The following is a 15,303-nucleotide window of genomic DNA, read 5'->3' on the forward strand; positions in this document are numbered from 1 at the left end:
CCCAACAAACTGCACTCCCAAATTCTGAGAATTAATAAACTACTTTTTCCTACTTTCCTAGTGGCAGGATACAAAATTAATGGGCAAGGGAACTAAAGAGAGACTTATCAAAAGACAACCCTAAGATACCACCTTACCCCAACAAGAATGGCCAAGACTTTGAACTGAGACAATGACAGTTGCTGGTGGAGTTGTAGAGAAAAACGAACCCTACTACACTGCTGGTGAGAATGTAAAGTAGTTCAGCCACTCTGGAAAGCAGTGTGGAGGTTTCTTAAAGAACTGAAAATAGACCTTCCCTACGATCCCGCCATACCACTTCTGGGCATCTATCCTGAACATTATAACCCAAGATATGATAAGGACACCTACTCAGCTATGTTCATCTGTGCACTATTCACAATAGCCAGGCGATGGAAACAATCCAGATGCCCTACTGGAGATGAATGGATACAGAAAATGTGGTATATATATATATATATATATATATATATATATATATATATATATACAATGGAATTCTACATAGCCAACAGACAAGATAAAATAATGGCATTCGCAGAGAAGTGGATGAATCTAGAGCAAATCATGTTGAGTGAGACAAGTCAAGACCTAAGGAAAAAAAAAGGCACATGATATCCTTAATATGTGGCTATTAAATCCAAAGAGTACAAGAGCGAGAACTCAATAACTGCATACCCAAAGATATGGACATGATAATGGAAATATAAATATAACTATATAGACATAAAAACCTATGACTGGGCCGGGAGTTTGGCCTAGTGGTAGAGTGCTTCAGTTCCCATATCGAAATTAAAGTCTAAGTAATATTATTATTAAAGTAGAACATCCACAGATACAGAAAATAACTGTTAAAAATAATCTCTTTTAGGGCCGGGTGTTTTGCCTACTGATAGAGTGCTTGACTAGCATGCACCAAGACCCGGGTTCAATTCCTTGGTACCACACACATAGAAAAAAGCCTGATTTGGTGCTGAGGCTCAAGTGATAGAGCTCTAGCCTTGAGAAAGTCCAAGGACAGTGGTCAGACCCAGAGCTTAAGCCCAGGAGTGGCAAAAATAAATAATAACATCTTTTATGACATCAGAGGGATCCACATAGGGAAAGAACAAATTGAAATATCCCTATTTGAACATGACATGATCCTCTAACTGAGTGACCCAATAAGCTCCACTCCCAAACTCCTAGAATTAATAAGCCACTTTAGCAAAGTGGCAGGATACAAAATGAATCTGCAAAAGTCAGTAGCCTTCTTGTATGCCAACAATACACAAACTGAAGGCCAAATCAAGAAAATAATCCCATTTGCAATAGCCCCCCCAAAGAATAAAATATTTAGGAATTAACTTAGCCAAAGATATTAAGGAATTATTTAATAAAACTATAAAAGCCTAATGAAAGAAATTAAAGAGGACACTAGGAAATGGAAAGACATCCAATGCTCATGGGTAGGCAGAACCAATATACTGAAAATGGCCATACTGTCAAAATTGATACACAGATTCAGTACAATCCCCATCAAAATCCCAAAGACATTCTTTATTCAAGGAGAATATATAATCCAAAGATTCATATGGAACAAGAAAGACCTAGAATAGCCAAAACAATTCTAGGCAAAAAGGGCAATGCAGGTGGTATTACAATACCAGAATTCAAACTCTACTATAGAGTTATAATAACAAAAACAGCATGGTATTGCCACAAAAGTAGACCAGAAGATCAAGGGAACAGAATAGAAGATCCAGAAATAGAACTACAAAACTATAGTCAACTTGTATTTGACAAAGGAGCCAAAGATATACAGTGGAACAAGCACAGCCTATTCAATTATTGGTGCTGCCAAAACTCGGCAGCCACATGCAGAAAACTGAAAATTGGCCCTAGCCTTTTTCCATGCACAAGCATTAACTCAAAATGAATCAATGACCTCAATATCAGACCGGAAACCTTGAAACTGCTACACGATAGAGTTGGAAAGACACTGGAACTCAGAGGCACAAGCAAAACATTCATGAACAGAATCCCAGGGTCACACCAGAATAGAGAGAGACTTGATAAATGGGAGTACCTAAAACTAAAAAGTTTCTGCACAGACAAAAGCATAGCTACTAAAGTAGAAAGACAGCTAACCAACTGGGAAAAATATTTACCAATAATACATCAGACAAATGCTTAATATCCAGGGATACTGAGGGAACTCAAGAAATTAACTACCCCCCGCTCTGCAAACCCAATAAACGAATCACTAAATGGGCAAGGGAACTGAAGACAGACTTATCAAAAGAAGAGGTTAAAATGGCAGAAAAGCATATGAGAAAAATGCTCATCATCCATGATCCTAAAGGAAATTCAAATAAAAACAACCCTAAGATACCACCTTACCCTAATAAGAATGGCCAAAATTTTGAACTCAGACAATGACAGATGCTGGTGGAGTTGCGGAGAAAAAGGAACACTACTGCAGTGCTGGTGGGATTGTAAGCAAGTTCAGCTGTCGGGGTTTTTAGTCCTTCATCCCTCCCGACACGCAGGAGGGATAGAGAGAACACGCCCCTACTAAGAGGAGGCTGAGAAAGGAAAGGGCCGGCTGGCTGCCCGCACACAGCCCTCCGGCAAACACAATCAGACGTGCCAGAGAGACTCATCAAGGCAAGAACTCGTTTATTGCAGAAGTACATTTAGCTAATATAGGATGCAGGAGCCAATCAGCACAAAGATGGGCAGGGCCAGGGGAGGATGCACCCACCGCTACCCCTTCCAACCAGGCAGCAGGCACCATCTCTGCCAGGTGCGGTCCCAAACCATTTCCGTGATGTGACGTGCCCCATAATCAGCCACTCTGGAAAGCAGTGTGGAGGTTTCTTAAAGAACTGAAAATAGACCTTCCCAACGATCCCGCCATGCCACTCCTGGGCATCTATCCTGAACATGATAACCTGAATATGATATCCTGAATATGATATCCTGAATATGATAAAGACAGCTGCTCAGCTATGTTCATCTGTGCACTATTCACAATAGCCAGGCGATGGAAACAATCCAGATGCCCTACTATAGATGAATGGATACAAAAAATTTGAGATATATATACATAAAATGGAATTCTACATAGCCAACAGACAAGATAAAATAATGGCATTCGCAGGGAAGTGGATGAATCTAGAGCAAATCATGTTGAGTGATCCAAGTCAAGACCAAAGGAACAAAAGGATTATGGTATCCTCAATGTGTGGTTATTAGATCCAAACAGTCCAAGAGTGAGGACTCAATGTTTTCATACCCAATGCTATGGACATGGTATTGGCAATATAAACAGAAGTACATAGTCAAAAAATTTATTACTGTATAGACATGTTTTATTACATAGATTAATATGTATCTATGACATAAACCCTCAGCCTAATTTTAATTATGTTCTAAAATCTACGTGCCAGTGTTTGTATATAGAGATTCCCTTCTTGAATACTTGTTTGTTAAAGATGTCATTTGAAATATGATGTAAAAATCAATGTTAATAAATAATAAAAAATTTCTTTTTAAACTAAAAAACAAAACAAAACAAAGAAGGAAGGGCGAACCAATTCAACAGTGATACTTACAAGACACTGAATGGAAATAAACTGTACAACCTGGGTGGGCAGGAGGCTGAGTGTTGGAAAACAGAGAAAAATGAGGGAGGGGTAAAAATGTACTCCTGAAGACGTGCACTCATTACTTATGTAATTGTATACCAACTGTATATCAACTTAACCAAAAATTAACTTAAAAATAGTTTAGCCAGGCATGGTGGCTCACACCGGTAATCATAGCTACTCAGGAGGCTGAGATCTGAGGATAGCACTTCAAAGCCATCCTGGACACTGAAGTTTGTGAGACTCTTATCTCCAATTAACCACCATAAAACCAGAAGTGGCTCTATGGCTCAAGGGGTAGGGTAGTAGCCTTTAGCTGAAGAGCTGAGGGACAACACCAAGGCCAGTGTTCAAGTCCCATGACTGACTACATATATATATATATATATATATATATGAGTGATACTAGCCAGGCTCTGGGGGTTCACACTTGGAATCCTATCTACACAGGAGACTGATGTCTCCGGATCAGGTTTCAAGCCAGCCTAAACAAATTCCATGAGATTCTGATTTACAGTTAACTACCAAAAATCTGGAAGTGAAGCTGTGGATCAAGTGGTAGAACACTAGCCTTAAGCAAAATAAAATTCAAGGACAGTTCCCAGGGCCTGGGTTCAAGTCCCAGGACTGGCATAAAACAAACAAAATGTGACGCTGAGTCCTCCATCATTGGGTGTTATAATTTAATATACTTGATATGAGCCTTAGAAATTAAGTTTCTAGCTAATGCTCTCCCCTGAAATTCTGCTTCATAGCTGATTCCTAGAATTTCAGCATCATTACTATCCCCTCCCAGTTAGCGTAGCATACTAAAAATTTGAAGAAATCATTTTAGCAATCCTAAGAAATCTGATTATCATCTGCACACACATGAAATCAGTAGCAGCCACATTCTAGTATTGTCTGAATGTATTTAATCCCTTATTGAGTTAATGAGCCTTAAAAATGAAACCTATGGAATAGTTATCAAACAGTCACCATTCTTCTACCTAATATTGTAATATAAGTTTATAAAAGCAGGGACTATTCTTAAGTGTGCAGATGATAACTTCTAACTCTAATATTCTCATAAAGTATTGTTTTACAGAAACATGTTGCTTGCTTTGGGAAAGCAAAGGCAAGGATATATGATATATTAAGTTACCCTACATTTCAGAAGGAAAGTACTACTGGCTTTAAATCAACTTCATTCATCCAGTGCTGATGAAACAAATATTAACAATTCCAGAGGCCAGGAAGCATTATACAAATCACTTTACCATGATGCCCAAACAGCCAACTTAGATCAATCATCCAAGAAAGAAAAAGGAACAAATGAGAAGCAATTAAGGTTTCCAAAATGAACCAGCTGGTGGTGGCAGCTCACACTTGTAATCCTAGCTACTCAAGGCCTGAAATCAGAGGATCTGGATTAAAAGTCTGTCTGGGATGAAAATCTTCCTGTCTGAAACATCAGCTCTGTGCCCACAGCCCAGCTGATACATTCTGCCCACCAATTACCAAATACCAAAGACCATCTCCTAATCAAAATACTAGCAAACATACTCACACATTATTTCCTCTTTTGGAGATAGTTGAAATATGTATCAGAAACATTTCCCTGGCTTCAGAGTGGAAGTGGAAATATGTACTCACTAGAAGCGCATCTGGTAAATTACAGTCAATCACCTTTCCTCACATCTTGTTAGTTAGATTGAACAATGAGTGTTTTGATCAGAAGAGATGTGTATGAGCATACAGGTTGTAAAAGTACTGTAATCAGGGCCGTGAGTTTGGCCTAGTGGTAGAGTGTTTGCCTAGCATACATAAAGACCAGGGTTAAATTCCTTGGTACCACATACATAGAATAAAGACGGAAATGGTGCTGAGGCTCAAGTGATAGAGCTCTAGCCTTGAGAAAGTCTAAGGACAGTGCTCAGGCCCTGAGCTCAAGCCAAGGACTGGCAAAAAAAAGTAGTATAATCATAGGTACTCAAGATAAGCTGAGATCTGAGGATTCCAGTTCAAAATCAGCCATGCAATAAATCCCATAAAACTCTTACCTCTAATTAACCAGCAAAAAAACAAAAAAAACAGAACGTTGAGTTGTGGTTAAAATGCCAGAGGCCTAAGCTTTTATAAAAGTGCTAAGGGGTAGCATCCAGGCCATGAATCAAGCCCAGGCACTAGCTCACACACAAAAAAACCAACCCTGACAACACCACAGGATATGCATAGGTTTGGGAGGGATGCAGATGGATGGGATGCTGCTGTCATTTACCTAGCAGTCTCAACCATTCTGTACAAGGCAGGCCTCTCTGTGAGAACTCCTAGGTAAAAATGGTACTCAAGATCAGCAGATACATACTTATTTCCCACTGCACATTTAAAATACAAACACAGGGCCAGGAGTTTAGCCTAGTGGTAGAGTGCTTGCCTAGCCTGCACGAAGACCCAGGTTCAATTCCTCCATGTTACAAACAAAAAGCCAGAAATGATACTGTGGTTCAACTGGTAGAGCTCTAGCCTTGAGAAAGCCCAAGGAAAATGCCTAGGACTGGCAAAAAACAAAACAAAAAAGGGCTGTCAATGGGGCTGATGTGGCTTAGTGGTAAAGTGCTTCCTAGCATGCAGGAGGCCCTCGGTTTGATTCCTCAGTACCACATAAACTTACACACTACCACTCTACCACTCTACCACTAAGCCCACTCCCGGCTCCATTGACTGTCTTGAGCAAAGAAAAAATTTAATCTAGTGCTCTACACCCTGAGTTCAAGCCTTAGTACTGGCCCAATAGCTGCTCTCCATCTAGGGTGAAGGCACCTGCTCAGCCACCAGGACACCCCATGCCAGGACAGATGTCTACCATTCAGATGGCAGCACAGGGGTGAAGATGCTCCCACCATAGCCCTAGTTATATGGCCATCCCTGCATGCAGGACAGGAAGAACTGAAGGTAGGTGTTCTCTGTGTTTGTCCACAGCCTATCCAGAGCTCCTCTTGTGTCTGATTAGACCAAGAGAGTACCAGGTTCTCTCTCACAGTCCTGGTTCTTTTTTTTTCCAGTCATGAGGCTTGAACTCAGGTCCTGGATACTGTCCCTGAGCTCTTTTGTTCAAGGCTGATGCTCTACCATTTGAACCATAGTGCCATTTCCAGGTTTTTCTTTTCATGCGGAACTCTGATATCTCCCGTGCTGTGCCTGCAGGGAGGCACTCACCCCAGAGTCACCTGTGCCTTGACTGTGACTGCCTCCACTCCTCACCCCTACTCCTTGCACCCCCCCCCTCGATTCCACTCGCAGCTCCTCTAGGAATGGGTGTCCATCCTACCCCTTCCCACACTCACAACGGGTCTACACTTGTCTTCCAAGGGCCCATTCTTCTGCCAGCCAGAGCACAGACTGGGTACACCATGGCAATCAAAGAACACAAACTCAAAGGCTGAGATGGAGAAGGGGGTGGCCCAGCAGCTGCCCAGGGCCCATTGCTCATACTGTGCGTGCCCTAGCCTCTGACTTCCCCCACCCCCTCCCTTTGCAGGGAAGCGCCATGCCCAAATCCTGATCCCTGGTCCCCTCTAATTCCATTCTCCCTTGGATTTAGCAGACAGTCTCCCATCAGGATCTAAAGTTTCTATTCATCACTTTATGTACTTATCACTGAATAGCTGCTTTATCAGGCTCTCCCCCTGCCATGGAGAGTAGGCATGTCATGTACTCTCTGTGGAGATGTTGCCCCAGGAGAAGAAATATGCACTTCATGTGAGTGCTGGACAGGGCAGGAGGGCTCCCTAGGACCAGAGGCCACAGGAGGGGTGCAGATGGGGGAATGCTAGGGGCCCCAGGGGACAGTGGGATTTAGGGCACAGTTGGCTTCTTCTGTAGGGTTAACACCTCTTCGCAGAACCCACAGAATGAGGTTCACAGATGTCAGAGACAGTGCAGATCGCCAATGGGCGCAGGGGTCACTGTCACCGCCAGATGCTGGCTGCATGCTGGGATGCAGGCAGAGATGTTTTCAAGGTTAGATAGTGTGGATGCTGCAGGGTCTAACAATTCTTTTTAGATGGCTCTCTACCTCTCTTGAACTTCATCTCTATCTTTGGCTTTTTCTTGGCAGTTAACTGGAAATGAGAGTTTCATGGACTTTCCTTTCTGGGCTGGCTTCAAACAGAACCTCAAATGTTAGCTATGCTGTTTTCAAACCATACCCTACTGAAGATGGGAATCTTGATGTGCTGCGTTACTGGGTTGCACTTTGGCTCCGTACTCTATGCCTCATGTGGGGGAGGGGGCTCATCATTGGTAGACTAAGATCTCATGACCTCTAAAGCCAAATGCTACCTGAAAGTTCAAGGTCCCAGCCTATGTGTTGGACCTGGGTGAATGCATTCTCTGTTGGGCTGGCTCATCAACCACGTCCTAAGCTGGAAGTAGGCAGTGCCACATTTGATAAGAAATTCTGCCAGAGATTGTCACCTCATGAAAGCAGATTCTAAAATCCTGTCTCAGAACATGAGAGTCTTATCTCCAGTTAATCACTAGAAAATGAGAAATGGGGCTGTGTGTCCAGGGTAGGCAGTAGCCTTTAGCTAAAGAGCTAAGGGAACAGCCCAAGAGCTGGGCTCAGCCTTTAAGTTCAAACCCCAGAGCTAGAAAAATAAAAAAAAGTCTCAGGGATTCTCCTGCCACATCTCAGATCTCAGTCTCCTAGCAGCTAGGATTACAGGCAGGTGCCAACACTGCCAGGTTTTAATAACTTTTTTGTCATCCCAGGAATGTGGACTCCCCATGACACTGGTAGGAAAAACATACATGTATCACAGGGTAGTGGGCACTGACTGCACTCAGGTTTACACATGGGTGTGAGACACAACCGCTAGCATATTCAAAAGGAAGAAACCCATTGTCCATAGGTAGAACAGTGTGCAGCGGTCAAAGTGTGGACACCTTTTCAGGGTTGAGGATACTGAGGTGCTGGGGTCAAGGCAGGTCTTGGTGTCCTGAGTCCCAGGCCAAGGCATGTGAGGAGCACCAGACCTGGGGAGCAGGGTACCATCGAGGCTCCAGCACTATTTGCAAAGCCGGAGGAGCTGGACTCTCTACAGCAGCAGCAGAGGAGGCCAGGATCCGTTGAGAAACCTTAAGACAAATAAAATATGTGAAGCCTTTTTCCTAGAAGAAAATTCGGTTAGCATCAGGGTACCCACACAAAGTGAAGGCTTATGAATGTAGCAAATGTGTAGTCTTTCACTCAGAAGGCATCGCTCAGGGTTCCACATGACAGAAATCCTTGAATGAAACAAATGTGGACAGTTGTCTGTTTTGTTTTTCTGTTTTACTTTACTTGTCGGCTAGGTAATTGGATGTAAGAGTAGTTAATTTCTAGTAGTTAATTGGATATAAGTGTCTATTGGACTTCTTATGCCAGGGCTGGCTTTGAATCGAGATCCTCAGATCTCAGCCTCCTGAGTAGCTATGATTCCAGGCTTGAGCCACCAGCACCCTGAAATGTTTTCAAGAAGTCAGACCTCAGTTGGCAGAAGAAAACACACAGGAGAGAAATTGCTTGAATGGAACAACAGTGGAAGGTCCTTTACTAAGAGTTCATGGCTCTGTACTTGTAAAACACACAGGAGAGAGAAATCTTATTACTGTAACAATGGAGTAAAATCTTTCATCTGGAAGGCATGCCTCAGTATTTATCAGAGAAGATTCGCTAGAAGAAAAGTAGCAAACAGAGCAAATGTTCAACGACTGTTAATGAGCCAAGAACGTGGAAAGCATCCATTTTTCCACTACTCCTCTAAAGTCGCCGAATGTATGTGCATTCATTGTAGAAATGACATTCTACAAAGAGTTCAGTTTTTGAGTGGAAGATGCAATTACATGTTTATTATAAAATCTCAAATCTCTCTAAACACCTTTTTTTTTTTGCCAGTCCTGGGCTTAAGCTCAGGGCTTGAGCACTGTCCTTGGACTTTTTCAAGGCTAGAGCTCTACCACTTGAGCCTCAGCAACATTTTCAGCTTTTTTCAATGTATGTGGTACCGAGGAATCAAACCCGGGTCTTCGGGCATGCTAGGCAAGCACGCTACCAGTAGGCCAAACTCCTGGCCCCCCCCCTCTTTTTTTTTAAGTGGGTCGTGGTGGTTGAACTCTGGGCCTGGACACTGTCCCTGAGCTCTTCAGCTCTAGGTTACCACCTTGCCCCTTGAACCACAGCCCACTTCCCCTTTTCTAGTGATTAGTTGGATGTGAGTCTCTTGGTCTTTAGTGGTCTTTACAGCCCAGGCTGGTTGTGAAGGTCAATCCTCAGATCTCTGCCTCTTGAGTAGCTAGGATTAGAGGTGTGAGCAACCATGCCCAGCTTGTCTTAACTCCTTTTATTTCCTTGCTAGTTCCTGAAACATTCAGAAAACAGATACACACTTTGGTATATATTTTCTTTGTGTGTTGGTACAAGTCTTGGCATCTTGAACTCGGAGCCACGCACTTTTGCTCAAGATTAATGCTCCACCACTTGAGCCACTTCACCAATTGGGGTTCTTTGTTTGGTAAATAAAGAGAAGATTCTTTAAAGTTTGGCTGAGTAACCCCAAAATGACTAGCTTTTCCTATATATTGAATTAATCACTAGTGATGTGTTGCTTGAGATTGTTTACTCTTGCCCATTCTGTTTTTTTTCTGAGTTATAATAAAAAAACAGTGTGGATAATGTGAAGAGCCTGTGCTTTCTCCCTGTTGTGGAGGTTGAAATTAAAGTTCTCAGGAGGATGAATATCTATCTGCCATCATTACTTTCCCTTTCTCCATCTCTCTGAAGATAGGTGTACCACACAATTAAGGCATGCTTTTGTTAAACTTAATTCAGGTAGTAATGGAAAAAATGAGGGAGTAAAGCAAGTTACAAGATGGTTGGATGGAGCCAGTCTTGGTGGGTCACACCTAGAACACTAGCTATTCAGGAGGCTGACATCGAGGATCAAGGTTCAAGGTCAGTCCACGCACAAAGGGACCTGAGACTTTCTTTAACTTTATTTTTTATTGTCGGGGTAATGTATAGAGGGGTTACAGTTACATTCGCCATGTAGTAGGTGCATTAATTCTCACACGTTGACACCCTGAAACGCTTTTCTCCAATTAACCTCTAGAAAACTGGAAGTGGAGCATGGCTCAAAGCTAGGGTGGTAGCCCTAGGGACAGGAGCTAGAGAGAGGAAAAACAAACAACCTTTTTTTTCTTTCCAATTTGCTATCCTGTTCTAATGCATAAGTCTGGCTATATTGCTTACAAATAAATATGTAGTTTACCAGTTTCCCCTCTATTATTTTTTTGCCAGTCCTGGGCTTGAGCTCAGGCCTGAGCACTGTCCTTGGACTTTCTCAAGGCTAGAGCTCTACCACTTGAGGCTCAGCACCACTTCCGGCATTTTCTATGTATGTGGTACCAAGGAATCAAACCCGGGTCTTCGTGCATGCTAGGCAAGCACACTACCACTAGGCCAAACTCCCAGCCCCGATTTCCACTCTATTTTTGCTTAGCTTAAAACCACCATTGCCAATATTTCATAGATTTTGTTGTTTGCGGTGCTTGAACTCTGTGCCTGGTGCTGTTCCTGAGATCTTCAGCTCGATGCTAGTGCTCTACCAGTTTTGTTTTGGCCAGTCCTGGGCTTGAACTCAGGGTCTGAGCACCATCCTTGGAGTTTCTCAAGGCTAGAGCTCTATTTCTTGAGTCTCAGCACCACTTCCAGCATTTTTCTATGTATGTGGTATTAAGGAATCGAACCCAGGTCTTCGTGCATGCTAGGCACGCACTCTACCACTAGTCCAAACTCCCAGCCCAAAATTATTCATCATTACTATTGGCTATCTTTTTTTTGTTTTTGTTTTTGTTTTTGTTTTTTTTAATTGATTCTTCATGGTTCTTGGACTTTGGGCCTGGGCACTCTCCCTGAGCTCTTCAGCTCAAGGCAAGCACTCTTGCTCTACAGCTGCATTTTTACTTTCCAGTAGTTAATTGGTGATAAAAGTCTCAAGACTTATGTACCAAGGCTGGCTTTGAACTGAGATCCTCTGATCTCAGTCTCCTGAGTAGCTCGAATTACAGGCTTCATCTACCAGTGCCTGGCTCTTTGATGATTCTCTCAGTCTCTCTCCCTCTCTCCCTCTCTCTCTCTCTCTTTCTCTCTCTGTCTCTGATTGTGGAACGTTAGTTGTGCACCTGGGCATTTCCCTGGGCTCTTCAGCTCAAGGTTATTACCGTACACTTTGAGCCACAGTGCCACTTCTGGTTTTCTGGTGCTTAAGTGGAAGTAACAGTTTCATGGACTTTAGTGCATGGGCTGGCTTTGAACTGTGATCCTCAGAACCCAAGCTTCTGAGCTCACTTCCAGGTATTTTTTGTATATGTGGTACTGAGATATTGGACCCAGCACTTTGTGCATGCTAGGCAAGCAAACTAGCCTAGCGCACACTCCAGCATTAGAATAGGGCTTTCTTTTTCTTTTTTTTTTTTCAGTGATGGGGCTTGAACTCTGGGCCTGGATGTTTTCCCTGAGCTCTTCAGCTCAAAGCAAGGGCTCTACCACTTGAGCCACACTGTCATTTCAAATTTCTGGGTTATTTGCACAGAAGAGTCTCACAGATTTTTATGCCTGGGCTGTTTTTGACTCTCGATCCTCCAGGGTAGCTGCCAGTCACTGGAGTTAAATTATTTTCTGTTGCATGACCTAGGCCTTCAACTCAGGGCCTGAGCACTGTCCTATGGCTTACTCAAGGATAGCACTCTACCACTTCAGCCAACCAACTCCTGGTCCAAATAGGCCACTCTTGAAGCTAGAATTACAGAGATGTGCCATGATACTGGCATGTCATTATCAAAGTAAATATTTTTTCTTCTATTGTTGATGGCTTTTCTTTCTTAGTGTACATATGTCCTACATATTTTGTTAAAAAACTTCCTTCCCACTGGGGCTGTGAGTTCAGATTAGGGGAAGAGTTCTTTCCTAGAATGGACAAAGACCCAGGTTCAATTCCTCAGCACAACATACATAGAAAAGAAAAGACAAAAGTGGTGCTGTGGCACATGTGATAGAGCTCTAGCCTTAAGAAAAAACAAAAACAAAAACAAGGACAGTGCTCAGGCCCTGAGTCTAAACCCAGGACTGGAAAAAAAAATCTCCCCAAAGTAGACTTTTAAAATTATTATACATTTTTGATTTGTTGTCAAGGTGATATACAGAGATTGCTGTTACATATGTGATGAGTATATTTCTTGGAAACACTGTTAGCCCCGCCCTCCTTTTCTCTCTCTTTCCCTTCCCCCCAAGTCATAAAGTTCATTTCCAACAAATATATTTATATTTTCATTATTGAAAACAATAGTTTGAAACGTGTTGAAACAAATGATATAGGCTGATATCATTTATCAACATGGATTACTTGAACTCTAAAATATACATTCTAGGTATCTTTTATCAAAAAATTACACTAATGCTATAAAATTAATAAAAAGAATTTTTAGTTATTAATTTCTTAAGTTTTACCTTTACCATTATTACACTAAGCATAGTGTTTATGGTAATAATACAGACAGCATGAAATGTGATCATGTAAAAAAATTAAATGATTAAAAATAGTAAGGGTTTGGGCCAGGAGTTTGGCTTGGTGGCACAAGCCCTGGAGTGGCAAAAACAAAGTAGGGTTAGATTAAATCAGATCTATTTCAAAGTGTGTGGGAAATGATATGATTTCTTGTTTAGGTAGTCCTGGTGCTTGAACTGAGGGAAGAGGAACTGTCCTAGGCCACTTTTTGTTCATGGCTATCACTCTGACACGTGAGCCACGGTGTCTCATCTGGCTTTTTCTGTGTATGCGGTGCCTAGGAATTGATTTAATGGCTTCTTGTATACTAAGCAAGCACTCTAAAACTAGGCGACACTCAAGGCCCAAGTAGATTTTTGATGCTGTTCTGGAGTTTTAATTTTCTTAAATATTTGTACAAAGCACAATGGATATATAAACAGACAAGCACACAGAACAGAGTCCCACAAATTACTTCAGTTACTCTGGCACTTCTCCCAATTGACAGAATACCTTTCTAGGCATCTCATCTGCTCTGTCCTTAAGCTTTGGTAGCTGACCTGTCTTTCCATGGAGGCCTGAGCTGGATTCCTGGTGATTCCATGCATTTCATTGTTCCCTGTATATCCAGTAAGGTTTTCTTGTACAGGTGCAGGACAGTCTGGTTTTTACCCCACCCAGGACCTATGTGTCTGGGAGATCACATTGTAGGTGGAAAGTAAAACACAGTATAATAAGACTGAAGAACTGTACACCATAATATTAACAATGAGAGTTTAATAGTTAGAAAAGTAAATACAATCAACACTTGACAACAATCATAAGAACAAGATAAAGAGATGTCTTTTTAGGAAGGGGGCAGGGAAGCTCTAAATCCAGACTGGCCTCCAAGCTGCCTTCCGGCAGTAATTCTACCTCAGAGTCCTCAGAAGGGTCCTCCTCCTCATAAGAAACAGAATGTCCTTCCTGAGTTAAGAGGGGGGCGGATTCTAGTTTGTTGACTGGAGATTGGTTCTCCTGTGGTGAGGTGGATGAGTCTGGATATTCTATGAGGATCAATTCATTTTCCTCCAGAGAATCCAGTATTGAGACTGCACTGACTGCTTCCCCCACACATAAACTGGGGACATTTTCCATGAGATCACAGGTGGCCATTTAGCCTGCACAGTAAGTGGAGTGTTGCTCTGATTCACGTGGACTGAATCTGGGTGGACTGTGAAAGCAAAGGGAAGGAAATGTGCCTCCTCTTTTTCTCCCTCCAGAGTATTTGCAAGTTCAACTGTGTCACATGTAGGGTTCAGAGCATAAGCTATATATCCATAGGACTGCAAACCTGTTTGGTGTTTTCTACAGAAGGCCCATGCTTTCTGGAGTGCAGTGATGATTCTCCATCTACATCAGTCACCAGCTCCACCGGTGGGTTTTTCATCTGGAGTTCAGGAGAAGCTCTTCTACCAAACCTAAGAATGAAAATAGGTACAGCATTCTAAGAGTGAACTCTGCAAGCTGAAGTGTCACTCAACTTCCATGAGGCTCTAATGGGGGAAGATGTAGAACTGGAGTTTGGACTGAACACTGAGGAGATGTAGGGTCTTTCTAATGAGTGCTTATGCCTGAGTTATTTCAAACAGAGAACAGACATTTCCTGGGCAACACCACCCATAAAGGGCATTTGGTGAAGCTGGGGAGAAGTAAGGGCCAACTAATACCTAGACCATGTGGGCTTCCTACTCACAAGCTTGGAGTTGCCCACACCCGGACTTAGTCTTTTTCTTGGCCTTATTGGTCTCGCATTCCACCAGCTGGTCAAAAGGGATGTGTAAGTAGAAGAGCAGCTCAGAGTCTGGCATGTGGAGCCTCATGTAGAGTCTGAGTTGTGTCAGGGTGTGGCAGTTCTTGAGCTCATAGAAATCATTGGGATAGAAGTCCATCCACATCGTGAAGATGGAACACAGGATGCTGTGGGCACATTGGGGACAAGGAAAGTGAGAGCTTTCTCTCTCCATTCTTAGCCTTCTACCAAAGCCCCTTTCTTGCAGGACTCTAATGCTGTGGCTGTGCTGCAGAGATGTGCACTTGTATGC

This window comes from Megascapheus bottae, chromosome 29 (assembly GCF_031878675.1).
Source record: "Megascapheus bottae isolate mThoBot1 chromosome 29, mThoBot2.hap1, whole genome shotgun sequence".
In the NCBI taxonomy this organism is placed as follows: domain Eukaryota; kingdom Metazoa; phylum Chordata; class Mammalia; order Rodentia; family Geomyidae; genus Megascapheus; species Megascapheus bottae.